Raw genomic sequence first — 12767 nt, 5'->3', positions numbered from 1 at the left:
GTCCTTTAATTGGAAAAACTCCCTTATATCCCTTACATGTGTAGATAAAAAGGAGGTGTGACAAGAGGTAGATTGCCATTTTGTTAGGGACAAGCTCATTGAAGGTCTGATTTCTCTGCATTATGTCCACACAGACGACCAACTGGCTGACATGCTCACTAAATTCTTGACATGCATCAAACACTCTTCATTACTTCACAAGTTCGCTGTGAGTACCTCCCTTCCTACTTGAGGGAGGGTGTTAAGATTAGAGTTGTAGAGTTGCATTGTAATTATTTAACTAGTGGCCACATTTGTAATTGTGGCTATGGCTATTATTGTAATTGGATAGTTAGTCTGTTAGTTGATGTCAGGATATTAGTTAGTGATAATTTTTAGGCGGTTAGTGAAGGATGACAACTGTACAAGTACAATGCCCTGCATATAAACGAACTGATCTTGTGATTTCCAATTAATGAAAATATTTTCCCCAATCTAAAAGTCTCTCGAAGCTTCTTTTTTTCTTCTGAACTTCATGGCTAACAGCCATGACAGTTGAGCTTCAGCTCAAGTTCACTTCACTAAGCTCTCAATTTTCACAATTTATTGTACCAAATATCGCAAAACGTTTTTTTTTTTTGTATTGAGAGAATATATCATGAGTATTTTTAATCAGATGTTCTCGAAGGACAATTATGCTTACATGCCTCATAAAATATAAAAGGACGAAAAATACTAAATTCAATCTCGGAAATACAATTTATATTGTCATTTCAGTTATTTACCTACATAATATCTGCTTCTTAATTAGAGTGATATTATTTATTATTAATCTGAATTGTTGGGGGAAAAACAAAAACTTATCTTGGGAAATGATGTCAAGCTTTTCCCGAACACAACAAAATGTTTTTTAGAAAGCGCATTTTATTAAGAGGGAAAGAGTGTATAATTGACACATCAATAACTTATATAAAGGTAAATAGGGATTTTAACATTATCCATTAGCATTAGCCACTAATTAATTTTCCTGCAGGGGAAGTTCTAGACAGGTGTGGATTCTACAAGGCCTTCTTTCAATTTTTCTTATTCCACCCGACAGATCTTCACTTGTGCCTCTCTTTTTGAAAAAAAAAAAGTGATTAATTAATGGAAAATTAAGGGAATCAAGAACTCCTTTATTCGGAAGACTTGAGGTAGGGAGTGTCTCATCCATTTACGTTGCATATATGCATCACTTTATTTACCAGATTATCTTAAAGCAAGTCAACTTTTCATTTTCCAAGTCTTTTCTGACTCACTTTTTTCCGTCTAACGTAATACACGTAACAAAAGATTTTCGAATAGATAAACACACAACACATATAGGATTTTTTTTTCCTTTTCTTTAGTATATAAAAATAATTTCTTCGAGAAAAAGAAGAAAGGTGTTCTACTTTGAAGTCCAATTGGAGAGTATTTCAAAAGAATATACTAAAGTCCCGTTTGTTCATAATTTTTTTTCTTTTTTTCAAATTTTCTTTTACAAAAATGTGTTTGTCCATGAAATTTTGTAAGTTTTTGAAAAAATTTCGAAAATAAATTTTTCAAAAATCAAAAAGTGATGTTGACCACTTTTTTAAAATTTTTAGAAAAAGTTTTTACCTACTCACAAAACTGCAACATATTTTCAAATGAAATGCTTGTTCAATCATAATTTCAAATTCCAAATATCATTTTAAAACTTAACCCAAAATACTAATTTTTTTAAAAATTATAATTTTTATAGCAAAATGCCTACTAAGTTTTGCCGAAATCAAATTTTGTAAACTGAGGCCTAGGTACTCGACGAACAAATTGTGTTTATAGATCTTGCTTTCAACGAACAAAATTCTTTTTGGTAATGAATCTTTAGAAAAAGGATACAGCCTTCTAACTTCTAAATAACTGCATGTTTAGGATACAGCCTTTCTGTGGGAAAAAAAGTAATCGCTTTAAAATTTCTACCGCCTCAGACTCAAAATCACATGTACAATCTGCCTCCAGTCTAAAATAATTGATCTTTTACACTCTGTTGGGATCATTGTCCCCATCGTATAATGTATTACATTGTATTGTATTTTATTGTATCGTATCGTTTTGTGAATATAATGTTTGGATGGATTCTATTGTTTGTTATTGTTAAATAATATTTTATTATTTGGTTTGACTGTATCATACTGCACTGTAATTGATAAGTTTACTAAAATACCCTCAATTATTTAAATATTAAATTTATCAAAAAATTATGCATAAAAATAATTTAAAACACAAGAAGGCAAAACACTTTAAGAAAGCATAACAAATGAGCGAGACTGAAGAAGGCAAAACAAGGAGCACTTCTAGTTAGAATTGAGTTAAAAACAAATTAGGAGAAAAAATAAAACAAAAGGCGGCAAAACACCTTTAACGTTGGCGGCAGAAGTTCTAAAAAACAGTAGGCTATAGGTTGGAGATTTGGAGTTAAAATAGAAAGAAAAAAAGGTAAAGGATAAAATAGAATTGTGGAGTAATAAGTTAGGACATAATTGGAAAGAAAAATAGGAAACAATCCCACCACACCAAATCGGTTGTTTAAAAAAGGGGACTTTTTATTGTCCCGGAACAATGAATCTGACAATACAATACAACCAATTTTAATGAAACAATCAAAACAAATATTATTTTGAGATAATAACACAATACAATACAACAAAGAACAACCATCCAAACAAGCTGTTAGACTTGGGCATATAAATTAAGGAATTCACTTATTCCTAAAAATTTAGAGGGATTTTAACTAAAATACCCTTAAAATACATTTAAAAATGTGCTATCTATACATTAAAATTGTACATTGAATTAAGAATGTACAAGGGCAAAGTTGGAGGAATAAAATTAAATACCTTTTTATTTTTATGACCATTAATTATTTTGGACCAACTTTTAAAGGCTAAAACATCAATTGTTTTGGATCGAAGGGAGTACCGTTATAATAAGACGACACCTATCTTGTAAAATTTCATGAAGAAAGTCACGCAGTTCGGAAACTAGAGTGATTGTGAGGCCAACGGCTATATATTTGTAGGTATCTTATGTCGCAGACAAGTGTGACATCTGAAATCAGGTTTGAAGCTCTCACCTTACCAACACGCCGAGACCTAATGGCTAGTTCAATTTATTGTCAATATATTTTATAGAAAAAGGAACCATGCAATCACTTTAAAAAAACAAGAAAGCGTTAATCAATTGTTATTCAATTTTTCCCCGACAACTTCAAGAAAACATGTACTCCTACTCACTTAATGAAAAAATAAGGGTAATTTGATCAAAACCTCTTATAGTTAGTGTTATTAAGTAAATTTTTAATAGGTATGCCAATATATTAAATCGAGAATAAAAATGATCCAAAGGAGTAATTAAAATAGAGGGTGTTTACCCTAAAGAAATGGATAACACTTGAATTTATACGCGGTTTTAAGGATATGTAGATTAATTCGATACAAGTGATTAATGACGTTAGATAAGCAAACAAAATACACAACAAATTGTCAAACTAGCGATGATGGTGAGTCCGGGCTCGGTCGAAAGCTTAACTAGAAGCTTGCCTTCGGTTTCGAACCAACACTTATGAAGAACTTATCAATAGAAACAAGAAACTTTTGATAACTTGTAAAAGCAGAGAAAACAAATGTATATTTCCTTGATATGCGTGTTACAGTGTGTCGAATGAATAGTTAGTTTCCTCTTTATATAGTATGGGAGTTTTACCTTAAGCACAAAAAAGATAAAAATCTTTCTTTTTGCTAATCACTGATCTATCGCTGATGCATGCCGAGATTCACATCGTGATATCCGGTTGGGCACAAATATCATGACCCTTTTTTAATCATGAGTGGTAGTTCGACAATGCTTCCCGAGGTCTCGTTACTCGAATCAGGTCCGGGGGTCCGATCTCGATGGCTCCGGGGGCAAGTGTTTTGTTCGGACTTTAATACGGGAGTCTCCCAACTTTGATTTCGACCATATGCAGTCATGTCCTTTCTTCCTACACCCTATCGGGAAATCAAGGTGCTTGTTACTCCCAGTTTTACCCGTATACAAATAGTCCCCTCATTTCTCGGAGGGTAGATTTGCCAGAACGATGAGAAACGACTGATGTTTTCTGGTTCCTTCTTTCGTACGTTATAACATAAACAACAAAGAATCCGAAACGTCTCGTCAGTCGCGTCATTCTGACTTTGTACACATGTCGACCATCGGCCGGTTGCCTCCGAATGCGAAGCGTCGCAAATTTTCCTATAAATGGTTTCACCCCTTTTTCCTTTTTTCACTTTTCGACAAAGCTTCTACCCTCGAACTCTGAAGCTATCATCAACCTTCTTCAAACTTTCACATCTTCTCCATTGTTCTTCAAGATTTCACAGTAACTTTCAGGTTTTTACCCAAACTTTTCCCAAATCATTATACTTAAGTCTTTATCCTTCAAAATCCTTTCTTGAATTTTCAAACTTCTTCAAATAACAATGGCTAAAACATCGAGGCCTTTTTGTCATACTGACTCTTCTTTGCTCTCTTTTCTTTTTGTAGGTTTGCCCAAGACCACCGAACTTAGGCTTTAGAAGGGTACGAGGACGTCCCACCATTTTATAATAGCTCGGGGCTGCAGCGGGGGAAAAGAAGAAGAAGAAGAAGAAGAAGAAGAAGAAGAAGAAGAAGAAGAAGAAGAAGAAGAAGAATAAGAAGAAGAAGAAGAAGATGATGATGAAGAGGAAGAGGAAGAGGATGAGGAAGAGGAAGAGGAAGAGGAAGGCTTCGAGCTCCTAAGCTCAAAGAAGAAGCCAAATAATAGATTGGCTCGTAAGCCAAAGTAAAGCTCTAGCTCCCGAGCTCTTGACTCTGGCTCATTTCTTTGACTCAAAGAAGATGATATTTTTATGGCCCACGAGTCGACCCCTCCCGTGGAGCAGGTAGAAGCAGAGGGAGATATTCATGAGGCCAATCTCCTTCAGGTTCGAGAGATGATGTAGAGATGGGGCTGAGACCCCGGGGACGCCGGCTCCGCTACGAAGGAAGTGCCCAGTATAATAGAGATTTTAGGGACACCCTCCTTCACCGAGTCCATACTGGAGGAAGCCTAAGAGGGAAAGGAGAGGTCCAATGAAGGGGTCCATAGCGCGGGTGATCCCCTTTATTCCTTTTTTGATGGTGTGGACTCGTCCGCTTTGGAAGATTTTTCCAGGCTGGGCGACTTGGAAGTTTCGAGGAAGGAATCATCTTTGGAAGCTGGCGGGCCGAGTTCGAGCCCAAATTTGATCAATCAGTTCCCCGCTACGAGAGCAGACCTCGGTCATAAGAGATCGATTATTCTTACAATTATGGACGATGCACGGGTTCTATCTGCCCCCATAGGGATAACCAGCTATCTCTGATGCTTGGTTATCGAGGAGGACCAGGCAAATATGAATGAGGTGAATGTGTCGTGTCTTTTCAATGAGGCGCAACAGGCGTTGAACCGGTTAATGCATCGTCACGTCTTTTTTAAACTCCACTTTAATTTTGATATTTCCTCATGTCTTTCCTCATTTTGTAGGCCTCGGTACTTCACCACGAGAGTTTCCTCCATTACGGGCCAAAGTCAATCAGCTTGAGCTCAAGGTCAAGGAGCTGGACAAAAAGAGGGACGCGCACAAGCTCCTTATCGAGCAACAAGGAGGGGTTGCTAAAGACCTTCGGCCGAGCTGGATATGGCTCCGAAAGAAGCACCGATCCTAAGGCGGGAGCATGCTGACTTGGTTGAAAAGGTAAAGTTCTTCAAAGTTATAGGCAAGGAAATAGCCATAATAGCTAATGACCAAACCTCGCAGGTCCAGCAAAAGATCGACCAGATCGACCACCTTCGAAAAGAGATGGACAAGATCCAACTCATGGCTAATGGGAGGAAGAACAAGATGGATCTGCTGGCCTCGGAGAAGGAAACTGTCCAGGCAAAGATTTCTTTGGTAGAAGTTTAGCTTCGGGTGGCGAAGGAGAAAGCTGATAAACGGGCTCAGCTAAATGAAGATCTCCGAGCACAGCGGAGGTCGGCCATCGCAGAACGAGATTCCCTTGGAAAAGAGCTCGAAGAAACAAGGTCCCAGTTGGATAAAACCTCTATTAATGCCGAGGAGATGGTGTCCCAATACAAGGCCAATGTTGAGGCATGCGAGGCCCGCTTGAAGACCAATGTCGAATATGTGAAGCAGCTGTCTCGAAGGGAGACCCTCGAAGAGATCCATGGTCGAGGTTTTGACATGTCTGCCGAGGTCGAGGAGGCAAAAAGACTTGAGGTCGAGGTCAAGAAACTAGCCGAACCCGAAGGTGAAGAGGGCTCCGAAGACTCTGAAGGCCCCGATGGTTCTGGTGACGAATCGGGCTCCGGTAAAGATAAGGCTTGAATGCCTTAGGATTATTTAGTTTTTGTATACATATTTTTTGTTCATTTTGAGGCTGTTTTTGTTGGGCCTATGTAAAGATATTACGGAATATATAAAATTTCCCCCTTTGACAATTTCAACTTTTTAAGCATCTTTTCACGATTTATATTCTTACAAATATTTCTAATGCCTTAGCATAAAATCTATTATAGTAATGAGTCTTTTGTTTTTCGGAGATCCAAATAGAACCTAACCTCGATGCAATTTTTTATTTCTCGAAGCTTTGAAAATTTGAAGCGACCGGATGTTTTCCAAGAATGGCTAAGTGTTCTTAGATGATGCTTTTGCCGAGGGCAATTTTTTGGCAGGTTTTGAATTTTTATTGAAGGCCTTATGTTTTGATTACGAGCTTCGGACGTCTCCAAGCCATTTTTTACCATGGTCGTAGCCTTTTGGGTTTAGGCACTACCTAATAGGTTCTGTGTCCTTGGGATTTGTTAGCCCGAGATGCCCGAACTTATTTGGGATGGTAGTCCCCAAGCGGGGATAGCCCTTGGGCTCGATAGTCCTCCAATAGGAATATCCCTTAGGCTTGGGTAGGGATAGCCCTTGGGCTCGATGCTTTGTAAAACAAAAAATGTAATAGCAATGTTAGAACTTTCTTTCATTGTTGTGTATAAAGTACGTGATTGAATGCGAGTAAAATCTTGTATTTTGACTACGGTGACCTATGCGGTCACGATTCATTTGACCGTTTAGCCCTTACAATAAATCCTAACAACCGGGCCTAAGCTGTTCAAGTACAAAGTCCTCTCCTTTCCTTGCTAAGAAGTCTAATCCGAGGGTGATGGACACCAATATTCGATGTTGATCTTGAGAGGGCTTGAAAACTATTGATGCGACCATTGACTCCGATTTAAAACCGGTCTTTGAATATAAGTTAGCACGATCCACTGTTGCCTTGTTAAAAACCTTGCCGGAAAATCCATTTGGAACAAAACCGGTTCAAGGGAAAAATAGTGCAATGCGTTCTTTCAGACCTAACAGTCATACTTTCCCTTGGCCATTTCCTGCAAGCGCTAGTCCAATTCATAATATTATAAAAAGGTAAATGAAAACGTACCTTAGATATAGTACCGCCTTAAGTGCATCACATTCAAGTTGTTTGGTAGTTGTGCACCGTTTCTTGCTTCGAGTTTGTACGAGCCGTTGCCGGTGATGCCGATGACTCGATACGGTCCTTCCTAATTTGGCTTCAGCTTTCCCTCGTTCGGATTCTGAGTATGCAGCGTTACTTTCCTTAGTACCAGGTCCTCGATTTTGAAGTGTCGAAGGTTGGTTCTTCTATTGTATTATCTTTCTATCCGCTGCTTCTAGGTGGCCAACCAGACTAGGGAGGCCTCTTTCTTTTCATTTAACAACTCTAGGCTCATACTCATGGTCTCAGCATTTGATTCTTCGATCACATATCAGAACCTGAGACTTGGTTCCCCCACTTTTACCGGTATCAATGCTTAGGCACCATAGACCAACGAAAACGGGGTGGCTCCGGTGCTAGATTTCGAAGTTATACGGTACGCTCACAAGACTTCAGGAAAAGTTTTCTTCCACTTTCCTTTGGCATTGGTCAGCCTTTTTTTCAACTTTTAGAGTATGGTCTTGTTAATAGGCTCTGATTGTCCGTTCTCGCTAGGGTGGTAGGGGGTGGATAGAATCTTTTGATCTTGTGGTCTCCGAAAAACTTGCTTACCTTGTTGATGAAGTCCACAACACATTTCGATAAGAGATATGATACGACTATATGCAATATAAAGTAACCAACTATGAGTCAGGGTCGAATCCACAGAGATTTATGAGGGGTGTTAGGAGTATATATTTGAAGCAAGCGAATGGGTTATCTAAGATTGCACTTCCACAACAGATTTTTGTTTTCTACTTCTACTACTACTCTAATAAATTGCAAGCTAAGGAAAATAGACTATCGATGAATGTTTTTGGTATTTTTCCAAATAGTTTAAAAGCCCAGGGCCATGACCATAACCTAGGTGTTTGCCTAATGAGATAAAGATGTCGATGCTTGTTTTGTTTATTGGGGTGTATTATAGCTCTCAACTCTATAGTACTTACTCAGTACCTCTCGGTTAGAGAGTGATTTTGCCCAATTTGCCTTTCTCAAGTCAAAATGGGTATCAAACAAAATATTTGATATGATCTCAAGTCGGGTTCTTACTATCTCTAGTTTGAACCCTTTAATCAGTCTAATCAATCTCTCAATTAACCCAATTCCTTGTTAGCCAAGTTATCCTAGACTAGGTCTCTCTTTCTCAAGTAGAGACTAAGTCAAAAAGGCATGAATCAATGTTTGCAACCATTAATTCTAAAATTTGAACATGAACTAAGCTAAATAATCAACACTCAATCATAAACAAGCATTAAATTAATTACCCATAAGATTTACACAATAGGGTTGGGTCACAACCCTAGTAAGAATCTAACAACTCATAATGAAAATTGCAGAAAATAAAGAAGAAAATCTAATTAAACTCATAATGGATTAAAACACTCAAATAATCTAGAACTTCCTAAAATAGTAAAAAGAAATGGCTACAACAACTTGGTATGTTCAAAACTTAAACTAATTTTGTGAAATTCGTTTATTTATTCTGGGCTAAAAATCGTTGACAAAAGTGCCCCTTGGAGGTTATGTGTTACACCCCATATTTTCGTACATGAAAATACGCCATAAATAAATTAATGAGAGTCCGGAAGTGAGATGTCACGTCCCGTAGTACTACATTACGATGGTGTTGTACCCTGTAGTGTTGTATGTTGAATTTGTCATAAGGTAACTGACATCAGTCTAAGAAAAAAGATTATTTGGAGATTTTAGGCATTATGCTATTTCAAACAAGTAATAAGTACATTCGTAAAGGTGAATGGGGAGGCAAGTCAAAGAAAATAAATTTTCGTCCAAGTTTGGCATGTTGGAATAAAATATAGCTCGAGCTAAAATACTCGGTATTTACAGACTAGTATTATACAAGGTGCCACATGATCATAATAATAAGGTGTATAAGGTATGTAAAAAGTGAGTAATATTTTAAGTAAGTGGGAATAATTCTCAATTTTGCGGGATTAATTACCGGGTAACGGGATATTACCTAATTAAATGTGGATGTATTTGGATAAAATTAATTCCCCCCCTCCCACAAAAATGTGGCAGCTTTTGCCACAATATATTATGACTCTTACATTTTTAAAACAAGTGGCATGAATCCATAATTTCATATCCTTCGGAGAAAAAAAGGAAAAAAGAAAAGAAGAACTTCCCTATACCTTTTTAATTTCCACCGTCTACTCTGTGTATATGTCCTCTGTTCCTAATATTTCTAACCAATTTTTCATTCCAAAGTTGCATTTGAATTCTCAAATCATAATTCCAAAGAAGCACAATTTGTCACCAATCAGACAAAAGATCATACGAGGCTACGTAAATAGCAACAAGATTTTGTGATTCTAAGGGAGTACGGTGCAAATCTTCTTCAAGAGTATTATATGGAGTATTTCCTACCCCCCAGGTATGTTAAGTCTATCCCTTCTTTCTTTTGGCATGGTCCAAATTATACTGAAGAAACGAGCAAACACACAGTTTTCATAAATTACTCCATTCATAGAATTGTTAGGGGTATCTATATTCTTGATTCCCCATGAAAATTATTATTATTTTCTATTCATGGGTCTCAGAATAATACTCAGTTGAAAAAATTTATCCGGAAGGAATATTGAGATTATTGTGTATTTTTCATGCATTTCATACATGTGCATTGACCTATGACCAGATGGCGTTATATATGCGTATATATGTAAATATATGTATATGGGATATGGAAAAAGGTTACAGCGTTATATATGCACCACCACCCGATTAACTGGTATACGTTGATGATTTTGCCCATAGTGGCCGATATGATATGATGGGATGTCCTCAGAGGCTGATGATATTATGAAACATGTACCTATGCACGACATGACATTCACACGCATATGCATGACGTTAAAAGTAATTTTTGATTTACAGAGTTATCTAGACTTACAGGTTGAGTCAATTACTCTATATTTCTTCTATGTCTGTTATGTACTTATTTATGTGCCTTATATACTCGGTACGTTTTTCATACTGACGTCCCTTTTGCTTGGGGACGCTGCATTTCATGACCGCAGGTCCCGATAGACAGGTCGAGAGCCCTCTAAGTAGGCTATCAGCTCAGCAGAAGATGTTGGTGCGCTTCATTTGCTTCGGAGTTGCTTTTTTGGTTAGTATGATTTAGACATGTATTGTTTGGTAAGGCGGGACTCTGTCCCAACCTTTATGACATTTATGTACTCTTAGAAGCTTGTAGACACATGTCGTGTATGTGAAAGATTGTACGGCCTTGTCGGCCTATGTTTTAAGTTTATAAATGATTATGTTGGCCTATTAGGCCCGTATGTCACTTGTAAATGATGATGTAATAAGAAAGATACGTTACGTTGGTACTCGGTTGAGTAAGGTACCGGGTGCCCATTGCAGCCCATTTTTTTGGGTCATGACAAAAGTGGTATCAAAGCAGTTTTGTCATTCAGAGTCTACAAGCGGTGTCTAGTAGAGTCTTGTTTATAGGTGTGTCGTGCACCACCCTTATAAGCAGGAGGCTACATGGCATTTAGGACTATAACTCTTTCTTCTTACTCTATATCCTGTGGTAGAGCTCACTTATAAGAATTCAAGTACCAAACTTCTATTCGTAATAAGACGATGCCTACATTCAGAAAGATGATCGATAAGAGATATAGTTGTGGAACTATTGATTTATAGGAACCCGATTTTGCATCTTGCTTATGATAAGTAAATGTGAGGTCTTTAGCAAATCATGGGTGTACTGAAAGGTGTAAGCCTCTTGATAAGGAACTTTAAGGCAAGAATATTTATCCACCTTTATTGTGAAAGACAATGCTTTCAAGAAGGTAAAGAAGCAAGGTGAAGAAGGGTACGAGACGCGCAGTTAATGAAGATTATCAGTATTATAGTTCCGGCAGAAAAATATAACCATTAAGAGTTACCCTCAACAGTAACAAAGGTATGTACAATTGGCCGTACCCATCTCAGTTATGCCCTATGGGGGCTAACAGGTGTAGTTTAAGAAAAGGACGGAACATCAGGACCTGGCTGGGTTAGAGTAAACCAAAATAGTGAATAGATTGTTTGTGTTAGTTGACATTTCCGAAGGATATTGCAAGTGTGCTACTAGATCTCCTCGTGAGACACCTAAATGGTGCACCCTAAAATATTAAAGCTAGATATGAGCACTAGAAGCTTTGAAGGAATAAATATTACCTTAGTGTGGGTCCCGCCCCCAGTAAAGAAAGAATGTTAGGCAATTGAATGAGCCAAAGGATGGAGCAAGGGGAGCCAAAAGCAAAAGAATGTTTTGTTCGAGTTTTTAGGTAAAGCAGTAGACATAGATAATTACCGGGAGATAAGAAGAGAGTTAATAAAGCATTATGAGTAAGATGTGATACACAGATGATAACGGCAGGTCAGAAAAATGATGTACAGTATTACAGAATTTACAGAATTTACAGTCAAGTGAATGAAAAGACAAAAGATGACAGGCCTTGAGACAATAAAAGAATATAGGCCATAAAGTTATATCCTCATTTCGAGAAATAGGTTCACAACCCTAGCGCGATTACCAAGAGAAAACGTTAGACCCCGGAGTAATAGAAATTAATATGGACTGGTGAACAATATAAACTAAATATGAATTAGGGACTGAGTGATTTGATAATAGTCAGCATCATGAGAATTTCAGATTGTGTTCCGGCAATAATAGGACGGACAATAGAAGAAGATTCATGAGAAATTTAGAGAATGGTCATTCAGGAAGACGCTTCCCTAAAGCAAGCAATGTTAGCAAAGTTAAGCTTAAGGGATTGTATATACTATTTACATTAAGTGTCACCCTCGCGAGTAAGGGAATTTGTCATCCTTGGTACAGAAGGATTGCCGCAAGGCGAGTAAGGATCATTAATGTCGAGAAACGATGCCAAAGATGAAGAGGTAAAACATCTATAGGTAGATTCTTATGGCGTCCGCTCTTAGTACACCCCTAAAAGGGGGGAATATAGAGTGATGTGACATTAAGTCAGAAATAAATGGTTCTAGTGACTATGGAATGGTAAAGGAAGAATTCGATAAATGAAAGAGGAATGAGATGGAACTTATCCAAATCTTACAGGTACACTACAATCCAAGAATATTGTGCAAGCACGACGTCAAGGAGAGGAAGTAAAGGTTCCTTCCTGAGCTATTATTAATAAATAAGGAGCCAATGCGAG

Source organism: Nicotiana sylvestris, chromosome 7 (genome assembly GCF_000393655.2).
Source record: "Nicotiana sylvestris chromosome 7, ASM39365v2, whole genome shotgun sequence".
In the NCBI taxonomy this organism is placed as follows: domain Eukaryota; kingdom Viridiplantae; phylum Streptophyta; class Magnoliopsida; order Solanales; family Solanaceae; genus Nicotiana; species Nicotiana sylvestris.
Note: the sequence above shows the minus strand (reverse complement) of the source record.